Source organism: Thamnophis sirtalis, unplaced genomic scaffold (assembly GCF_051295495.1).
Source record: "Thamnophis sirtalis isolate CommonGarterSnake01/CBP01778 unplaced genomic scaffold, rThaSir2_p1.2 scaffold_14, whole genome shotgun sequence".
Lineage (NCBI taxonomy): Eukaryota > Metazoa > Chordata > Lepidosauria > Squamata > Natricidae > Thamnophis > Thamnophis sirtalis.
In genome coordinates, this window is record NW_028261394.1 from 7,071,038 (window position 1) to 7,080,968 (window position 9,931).

Genomic DNA, 9,931 nt, shown 5'->3' on the forward strand with positions numbered 1-9,931 from the left:
CCTGAGGGCATGGATTAGGGAAGGGGGGGGCAGGCTGCCCAACCCCTTCCATTGGGCAGCCTGCCCCCCCCCCTTCCCTAATCCATGCCCTCAGGATTCCAACTGGGGACTTTATTTTTTAAAAAAACTGATTTTATTTGTTGACTTGAGAATAATTAGGGTTATTATAAAATTTGTGATGACTGGTGGGTTCAGCTTTGTCACTGGGGGCTTTTAAAAAGAGACTGGACAATCACTGGTCTGAAATGGTACAGGATCGCTTGCTTGAACAGGGGGCTGGACTAGAAGACCTCCCAGGTCCCTTCCAGCTCTATTCTGTTTTGATTGATTGATTCTCTTCTTTTGGAGAATATTAGGCAGTCCTTGACTTACAGCAGTTTGTTAATGACCATTCGAAGTTAAAACAGCACTGGAAAAAACCTGACTTATGACCGTTTTCACACTTACGACTATTGGAGCATCCCCGTGGTCACGTGATCAACATTCAGACATGTGGCAACTGGCTCATATTTATGACAATTGCAGTGTCCCATAATCACATGATCCAGTTTTGCGACAAGCAAAGTCAAAGGGGAAACCAGATTCATTTCAAAACAACTGACATAACATATACTAACATAACAACTGCAGGGATTCACGTAACAACATTGACAAGAATGGTCATAAATGGGGCCTCACTTAGCAAGAGAAATTTTGGGTTCAATTCTGCAAGTTAAGTCTAAAGCCTTTTCCAGCAAGTGAAGGAAGCATCTATCTGGAGACGTTTTTAAGAGTATGCTTGTGTCAGAAATGAATATGAATGGGAACAACTAACCTTATCATTTGCATTTCACCGAAATAATAAATGCATTCCCGCTGCTAACACAGCATTCAGATCAATTGTTTTATTTAAATGGGGATGGGGAACCTTACGTGATAAAACTATGCAGCATTAATCCCATTAAAAGCTCAGCAAGACTGGTTTTTGTTGAATTTCATCCACAATGTTCTTTTTTGGATCTGGTAGAAAATATGCCTTTTAATTTGTATGAGTATTCAATAGGACGTCTTTTTTATTTCTTTAAAAAAGCCATATTTTACGCATCTGTGTCAAGCTAATGGGGCCATCCATTTCCCAGGGGAATATGCAGTTCAGAAACTCAGCAAACAGAGAGGTGATTAATTAAATCACATCTTCCTGGTAATTGGACATTATACTGTAGCGAAGCCTTCTGTTTTTTCATGAACTGTAACAAAAATTTACAATAGAGGCTCCTGTTCACTTTGATCTCTTCACTCATTGTAATTCCTATGAACTTTCTAGAGGATTTTCCAATCTCCTGTCAAAACCCAACAGATTTCAAAAATGAAGGCCTGCTATTAAAGGAAAATCTGAATTTTTGTGAAATTAACCAGCGCTGTTCTACATTCATACATCTCTTATCATCTTTTTTTCTTCCCAAGAGCAGAGAGATTTGTGCAGGAGACATAAAACTAGGGATGATCTGTAGTGCTAATTCAGCAGGAAGTCATTTTTTAAAAAGATAAGTAGGAAACATGGGGTGTCGGCACCATTTTGATAAGCTCCTATGAGTTGGTAGTGCTCATTAGGACACGATTTTTCTCTTATCTTTCTCTCTCTGTCTTTCACACTCTCTTTCCCTCTTTCTATCTTTCTCTCCCTTTCTATCTTCTCCTTCTTTCTTGCTGTATCTCTTTTCCTTTCTCTCCCTTTCTTTCTCTCCCTCCTTCTAACTTTCTCTCCCCCTTTCTCTACCTTGTTCTTTCTCTCCCTCCCCTCACTTTCTAACTTTCTCTCCCTCTTTCTCTCTTTCTTCCTCCCTCCCTATTTTTCGTTCTCTCTCTTTCTATCTTTTCTTTCTCCCTCTATCTTTCTCTCATTTCTATCTTTCTCCCTCGATCTTTCTTTCTCTTCCTCTTTCCTTTCTCTTTCTCTCTCTTTCCCTCTCTCCATCTTACTATCTTTCTCCCTCCCTCTTTCTTTCTCTCTCCCTCCCTCACTCTATCTTTCTCTCTCCCTCACTCTATCTTTCTCTCCTTATTTCTATCTCCCTCCCTCTCAATCTTTCTCTCTCTCTCTCCTTTCTCTCTCTTTCCCTCTTTCTTTCTCTCTCCATCTTTCTCTCTCTCCCTTTCTCTCTTTCCCTCTCTCTCCCTATTTCTTTCTTTCTCTCTCTCTCCCTCTCTTTATTTATATCTCCCTCCCTGCCTCACAATCTTTCTTTCTCTCCTTTCTATCTTTTTCTCTCTCTCTCCCTCCCTCTCTTTCCCTCCCGAGCGCCAGCTGGGCCCCTCCCCTCGGCGGCCCCTCCCCGGCGCCTGCGCGCGCGCCCCGGCAGCGCCCCCTGGCGCCCGACGGCGGGCTAGCGGGCGCCCGTGATCCCCGTGTGACCCACAGAGCCGCGCCGGCCGCGGAGGCCCGGATGCGAGGAGGCCGGGCGGAGCGGGGGACGTCATTGTTCCCCGACACGGGCGAAGCAAGAGGCGGAGGCGGAGCAGGCGGGCAGGCGAGCGGGCGGGCTGAGGCCAAGAGCGACCCGGCAGCGCCGAGCCAGGTAAACTCCAGCGGCAGCGGCGGCGGGAAAGGCGGGCGGGGAGAGAGGCGAGGACAGCCGGGCGGGAAAAGCAGGCTAGGCCGCCGCCGCCGGCCTCCTCAGCTCCGGCCTGCCCCGGCCCGCCCCCCTGCTGAGGCGGGAGCGCCCCCCGCCCTCCCAGGCCCCGCCCACGCCGCCTCCTCCCCACGCGGGCGGGGGGGCATTCGGGAGCCCCTCCTGCGGGAGGGTGGGGGGCGTGCACGCGGGGGGGGGCGGACGGCCGCGCGGGGGGGCTCCCCTCCTCCTCCTGCAGGGCTGGGGGTGGGGGCTCTTCGGGGAGGGGGCTCTCCGCGCTCCCCCTCCCCTCCCGCCTTGATTTGGCGGGCTCCCTCCTGGGGGGGGTCTCCCTTCCTCCCCACCTCCCCGGCCTGCAGGGGATGATGGGCTTTGCAGGGGAGACCCTCCTGCCGGGGGAGGGAAATCGGAGGCCCCTCTTGGTCCCCCGCTGACCTTGCTTCTTCTCCCCCCCCCGAGACTTACCTGCAGCGGCGAACAATGAGCGCACCTGGATGGCGGATTTGGGGGTGGGGCTGAAGGTTTGCCTCTCCCGGTGCCCCAGCCGCCTTTCTGCCCGCCGGTGGGAGCTCTTCGCCCGGCCAGCTCCTTGGAAGGCCGCCCCCCCCCCACCGGGGCCTTTTGCTGGAGAAGGAGGCCGCCCCGGGTGCCTCCATCCTGGGCTGCGGGTCGGCCCACGTGGGGGCACAAAGGTTGGCAGGGAGGGATCTGCTTTGCACGCCGGGGTCTGGTTTGCAGAGAGGGATTCGGTAGGCAAGTAGGGATCTTGTTGCACGCGGGGGTCTTGTTTGCAGAGAAGGATCTTGTTGGCAAAGAGGGATCTGGTTTGCACACGGGTCTTGTTTACAGAGAAGGATCTTGTTGGCAAAGAGGGATCTGGTTTGCACACGGGTCTTGTTTGCAGAGAAGGATCTGGTTTGCACACCGCGGTCTTGTTTGCAGAGAAGGATCTTGTTGGCAAAGAGGGATCTGGTTTGCACACGGGTCTTGTTTACAGAGAAGGATCTGGTTTGCAGGGAGGGATCTGGTTTGCACACCGCGGTCTTGTTTGCAGAGAAGGATCTTGCTTACATCTTGTTGGCAAAGAGGGATCTGGTTTGCACACATGGGTCTTGTTTGCAGAGAAGGATCTTGTTGGCAAAGGGGGAATCTGGTTTGCACACGGGTCTTGTTTACAGAGAAGGATCTGGTTTGCAGGAGGGATCTGTTTTGCACACAGGGGTCTTGTTTGCAGAGAAGGATCTTGTTTACAGGGAGGGGTCCGGTTGGCAAAGAGGGATCTGGTTTGCACATGGGTCTGGTTTGCAGAGAGGGATCTTGTTGGCAAAGAGGGATCTGGTTTGCACACAGGGGTCTTGTTTGCAGAGAAGGATTTTGTAGGCAGAGAGGGATCTTGTTGGCAAAGAGGGATCTGGTTTGCAGAGAAGGATCTTGTTTACAGGGAGGGGTCTGGTTGGCAAAGGGATCTGTTTTGCACACAGGGGTCTTGTTTGCAGAGAAGGATCTTGCTTACAGGGAGGGATCTTGTTGGCAAAGAGGGATCTTGTTTGCACACAGGGGTCTGGTTTGCAGAGAAGGATCTTGTTTACAGGGAGGGGTCCGGTTGGCAAAGTGGGATCTGGTTTGCACACAGGGGTCTTGTTTGCAGAGAAGGATCTTGTAGGCAGAGAGGGATCTTGTTGGCAAAGAGGGATCTGGTTTGCACACAGGGGTCTTGTTTGCAGGGAGGGGTCTGGTTGGCAAAGAGGGATCTGGTTTGCACACAGGGGTCTTGTTTGCAGAGAAGGATCTTGTTTGCAGGGAGGGGTCTTGTTGGCAAAAAGGGATCTGGTTTGTACACAGGGTTTGCAGAGAAGGATCTTGTTTACAGGGAGGGATCTTGTTGGCAAAGAGGGATCTGATTATCACATAAGTCTTTTTTGCTGAGAAGGATCTTGTTTACAGGAAGTGATCTTGTTGGCAAAGAGGGATCTGATTTGTACACATGGGTCTTGTTGGCAGGGAAGGATCTTGTTTGCAGGGAGAGATCTTGTTGGCAAAGAGGGATCTTGTTGGCACACGGGTCTTGTTTGCAGAGAAGTATCTTGTTGGCAAAGGGATCTTGTTTGGACAGTGGTTTTATTTGCAAAAAGGGATCTTGTTTGCAGGGAGGGATCTTGTTTGCAAAGAGGGATCTTGTTGGCACAGGGATCTGGTCTGCAAAGGGGGATCTTGTAAACAGAGATCTTGTAGGCAGAGAGGGATCTGGTTTGCAAAGACGGCTTGTGAGTTGCTTGGTTGGTAGAAGCATCCCTCCCTTTTCCGCCTCCCTCCCTCCCTCCATCTTCCTCTCCCTCCTTCCATCCCTGTTGCTAAGGGAGACTTTGTTAAGTGAGTTAAGTGAGTTTTGCCCCATTTTACAACCTTTCCTGCCATGGTTGTTGAATGAATCACTGCAATTGTTAAGTGAAACTAGCTTCCCCCTTGACTTGTCAGAAAGTTACAAAAGGATCACATGACCCCTGGAGAACTGCCATAAATGTGAGCTATGGACCAATTGCCAAGCACCCAAATTTTGATGGCGGGACCCGGGGGGGATCCTGTAAGTGTGAAAACGGTCAATCAAAAGAGAGACCTTGTTTGCAAAGAGAGCTTGTGGGTTGCTTGTTGGGTACCGGTAGAAGCATCCCTCCCTCTCTCCATCTTTCTCTCTATCTTTCTCTTTCTCTCTCCCCCTCTTCCCCTCCCTAGTCCTCCTTTGTTTGAGCACTTCTGAATTGTTTCGTCTCCTACCTCTGCAGGTTTCCCTTGAATGCTCACACTGTATCTTTCATTGCTCCCTCTTTTTGAGTCACCCCTATTTTGAGCGGTTCCACCACAAAACCGTGCTCGACTAAACTGCGTCGCTGATGTCATCAACAGGGTGACAACAGTGCGGAGACAGAAGCACGGTGTAAACCCTAAACCTAAAATTAACCCCTAAACCTAACCCCCCTAAACCTAATCCTAAACCTAACCCTTAACCTAACCCTAAACCTAATCCTAACCCTTAACCTAACCCTAACCCTTAACCTAACCCTAAACCTAACCCTTAACCTAACCCTAAACCTAATCCTAACCCTTAACCTAATCCTAACCCTTAACCTAACCCTAACCCTAACCCTAACCCTTACCTTAAGTTGAATCGGCTTGCTTTCAAAGCGCTATTTAAAGCGCCCTTCTTTCTCCGCACTGGCTGGTGTCGCCCTGTTGATGACATCAGCGACGCGGTTTAATCGGGCGCGGCTTAGTCGAGCGCGGTTTTGACGGGTCACGATTTTGAGCAAATGAATCCTGCTTCTTCTTTAGTTTGTCAGCAGCCTGTCTTCTTTCTTTTCCTTCCTTCCTTCCTTCCTCCCTCCCTCCCTCTCTCTCTCCCTCTCCCCTTCCAGCCTGCCTGAACTTTCCCTTGGCATTACTTACCGCCACTTTTGCCTCCTTTTCCTTGCCCCGTCCACATTCCTCCCTTGGCCCGCTGAAAGGGGTGACTTTTAAAGTCACTTGTGTCATTGGTGTATTTCTTCCACGCTTAGTTGCCATGGCCACTGCCTCTCACACCAAGAGTGATTCCTTTACAGGCCCGTCTTGTCTTGTCTTTCCTGCCCGCTGCGCCTGGGAGTGGTGGGGATGGAAATTAAGCCAGGCCGGGGCTGCCCATTCTCTGTGGCATCTCAGGCCCGAGTTGGCACTCCCCTGTTTCTCTCTTTTCCTATTCGTGGAGTGTTGCAGCAGATGCCACCAGATTCGGACGAGGGTGGTGAATCTTTCTCCTGCATGGACTTTTGCTGAGTGACGTGTAGAGATGAAATGGCTTTTTCCTTTAATGCAGCTCTGACACATGGTGATAATTGGTAATATACCAATATATGAATATACCAAGTCAAATACTCTTTCTCTCCCTTTCTGTCTTTCTCTCCCTCTTTCTAACTTTCTCTCCCCCTTTCCCCCTTTCTCTCCCTTGTTCTATCTTTCTCTCCCATGTTCTATCTTTCTCTCCCACTCTCTCTTTCTAACTTTCTCTCCCTCTTTCTATCTTTCTTCCTCCCTATCTTTCATTCTCTCTCTTTCTATCTTCTCTTTCTCCCTCTCTCTTATCTTTCTCTCCTTATTTCTATCTCCCTCGATCTTTCTTTCCCTCTTTCCTTTCTATCTTTCTCTCTCTTTCCCTCTCTCCATCTTTCTCCCTCTTTCCCTCTTTTTTCTTTCTCTCTTTCTCTCCCTCTCTCTTTCTCTCCTTATTTCTATCCCTCCCTCCCTCCCTCTCAATCTTTCTTTCTCTCCTTTCTCTTTTCTTCTTTCTCTCTCTCCATCTTTCTCTCTTTCTCTCCCTCTCCCTCTCTCTCTCTTTCTGTCCTTATTTCTATCTCCCTCCCTGCCTCTCAATCTTTCTTTCTCCCTTTCTCTCTTTTCTATCTTTTTTGTAATATACCAATATATGAATATATCAAGTCAAATACTTGGTAATATAACCAAGGTACAGTGGGACTTCGGGCGCTGACCGCAATCCGTTCCAGGACTTTGGTTGGCACCCGATTTGGTTGTGACCAGAAGCAAGACAAACTGCGCATGCGCGCGCACACACACAAAATGGCACGGAAGGGGAAATCGCCATGGCTGTGTTTATTCAGCACCCGAGGATGTGTTCGTGACGTGAGTGAAACATTTAGCAGATTTTGGGGTCAGCACCCCAATTGTTCATCGCCCGAGCCGTTTGGGACCCGAGGTGCCGCTGTAATGTACAGATCATCCTCGACTTATAACCAAAATTCCCGTTGCTAAGCGAGACATTTGTTAAGCGAATTCTCTCCCCGCCCGCCCCCCCATTTTACGACCTTTCCTGTTGCAGTTGTTAAGTGTTTCCTGCCTAAGCAGGGAGTTGGACTAGAAGACCTTCAAGGTCCCTTCCAACTCTTGTTATTCTATTCTTAAGTGGATCGCTGAAGTTGTCAAGTTAAGTCACACGGTGGTTAAGTGAAAATGGCTTCGTTTTGCTTGTCGGAAGGGGAATCACGTGAAACCCTCCCCCCCCCAGGATACTGCAACCGTCATAACTGTGAGTCGATTGCCAAGGGGGCGAATTTTGATCGTGAGACCGTGGGGATGCTGCCAACCGTCATAAGTGTGAGCCCGTTGCCAAGCATCTGAATTTTTATCACGGAAGCATCTAAATTTTTATCATGGGACGCTGCAACTGTTGTAAGTTTAAAGTCGTGTCGCTCCTTTCAGTGCCGTAACTGAAAGAACGGTCATTAAGTGAACGGTTATAAGTCGAGGACTGCCTGTAAGTGAGAACGGGATGGGGATTATAGTTTTTCCTTCCCACATAGGATTCGTGCCTCAAAGGAAGTGCCGGTCAGATGCTTCTGTAACTTCCAGGACTAAAGGAAATCGACTTTTTATAGATGGCCGGCTTGCTTTCATTCTAGACTGATTACTTCTCTGAGCAGCTTTATAGAAATGTTTAGCCTCTGTTGGCGTAAATGATTCCTCCTAACTATGAAACTGTGACCGTAAATCTACCTCAAAAGCGCCCTCAAAACACACAAAATATTCGTTGCAAGTGAAGTGCAGGAGGGAAAGGAAGTGAGAGAGAAAGAAAGAAAGAAAGAAAGAAAGAAAGAAAGAAAGAAAGAAAGAAAGAAAGGCAATCCCAACAGAGATCAGATCCGTTAAGAGAACCAGTTAACTTAGTTGTCAAAAAGCAGCTGTTCAATTGGAAGTGTTCAGGCTACGGATCAAAGCTGGAGGAGGGAAAAGAATTAGAAGCACTTAAAAATGGAACAGGTTAGAATTAAAAGTGGAGAACCCTGGGCTTGTTTTACTTAAAAATAGAATTGGAGTAAGTGGGAGGTGTTTTTCTTTTTTGCTAGGAGTTCACATTTATCCACATCTCGGTCCCTAAAATAATTCTAGGTTTCTGATTAGAGATCTAATGTATTTTACAATACAATAGCAGAGTTGGAAGGGACCTTGGAGGTCTTCTAGTCCAACCCCCTGTCTAGGCAGGAAACCCTATACCACTTCAGACAAATGGTTATCCAACATCTTATTAAAAACTTCCAGTGTTGGAGCATTCACAACTTCTGGAGGCAACTTCTGTTCCATTGTTCTAACTGTCAGGAAATTTCTCCTTAGTTCTAAGTTGCTTCTCTCCTTGATTAATTTCCACCCATTGCTTCTTGTCCTACCCTCAGGTGCTTTGGAGAATAGTTTGACTCCCTCTTCTTTGTGGCAACCCCTGAGATATTGGAAGACTGCTATCATGTCTCCCCTAGTCCTTCTTTCCATTAAACTAGACATACCCAGTTCCTGCAGCTATTCTTCATATGTTTCCTGGAGGGTTCAAGAAGGCGCCATCCCCACATAAGAGGCGACTGAAAATATTAAGCTTGGGACGGGGTGTGTTTAAGGACGCAAACGGGAATGGAGAAGTTTTGAAAAGGAAGCCATGACCACCCATTCCCCTTTCAAACCCCTCCAAACTGACCCAGAACAGGAGAGGTTTTAGTGGTGGTTGCCCTGAAGAAAAATCCGCAACCACTCCAAACCCTTTAAAAAAAAAAGAAAGAAACTTAAGAACACACCACACAAAACGTCAAAAAATCACATTGTGCAAAAAATGGTTCGACTTTGCAAACGCTGTAAGATTTGGGGGCCTGGGGGGAGTCGCTGATTTTGCCCGTAGCTGTTTTACAACTTAGTAAAAACTTGTGATTCGGGTTAGTAGGGACCTGTTGAGGAAACCATGAGGTTTTTTTTTTTTTTAAGAAAAGGATAGGTGTGATGTTTGAAGCGTATCTTCTGTTTCTTTCTGCTTCTCGGTTCTCACACAGTTGTGGTATGGGGAAACATACCTGCAGGGCTGGCTTTTTGGGCTAAGGCTGAGAGCAGCCGAGCTTAGGGATTATGCCAAATGATCCTAAAAATGTACATCTTTGCTGGCCATCAGCGGGAGATGGTGCTATGAGTCAGTGTGGACAAAGGATGCCAGGAAGCCTTGAGTTGCCCTAAAGGTAAAGGTTCCCCTCGTACGTATGTGCTAATCGTTCCCGACTCTAGGAGGCGGTGCTCATCTCCGTTTCAAAGCTGAAGAGCCAGCGCTGTCCGAAGACGTCTCCGTGGTCACGTGGCCAGCATGTCTCAACACACGGAAGGCTGTTCCCTTCCCACCAAAGGTGGTTCCTATTTTTCTACTTGCATTTTTTACATGCTTTCGAACTGCTAGGCTGGCAGAAGCTGGGACAAGTCACGGGAGCTCACTCCGTTTCGCGGCGCTAGAGATTCGAACTGCCGACCTTTCTGAT

The 9,931-nt window shown here is 48.4% G+C and overlaps 1 protein-coding gene across 1 annotated transcript in view; it reads left to right on the top strand.

Annotated features, from left to right (window-relative positions):
• Window positions 1-2,465: 2,465 nt before the first annotated feature.
• Window positions 2,466-9,931, top strand: part of USP42 (ubiquitin specific peptidase 42) — a 43,841-nt gene continuing 36,375 nt past the window's right edge. Inside the window, exon 1 of the mRNA XM_087701708.1 lies at window positions 2,466-2,555. The gene's annotated coding sequence lies outside the window, so the exon portion shown is untranslated. The remainder of the gene's footprint in view (window positions 2,556-9,931) is intronic.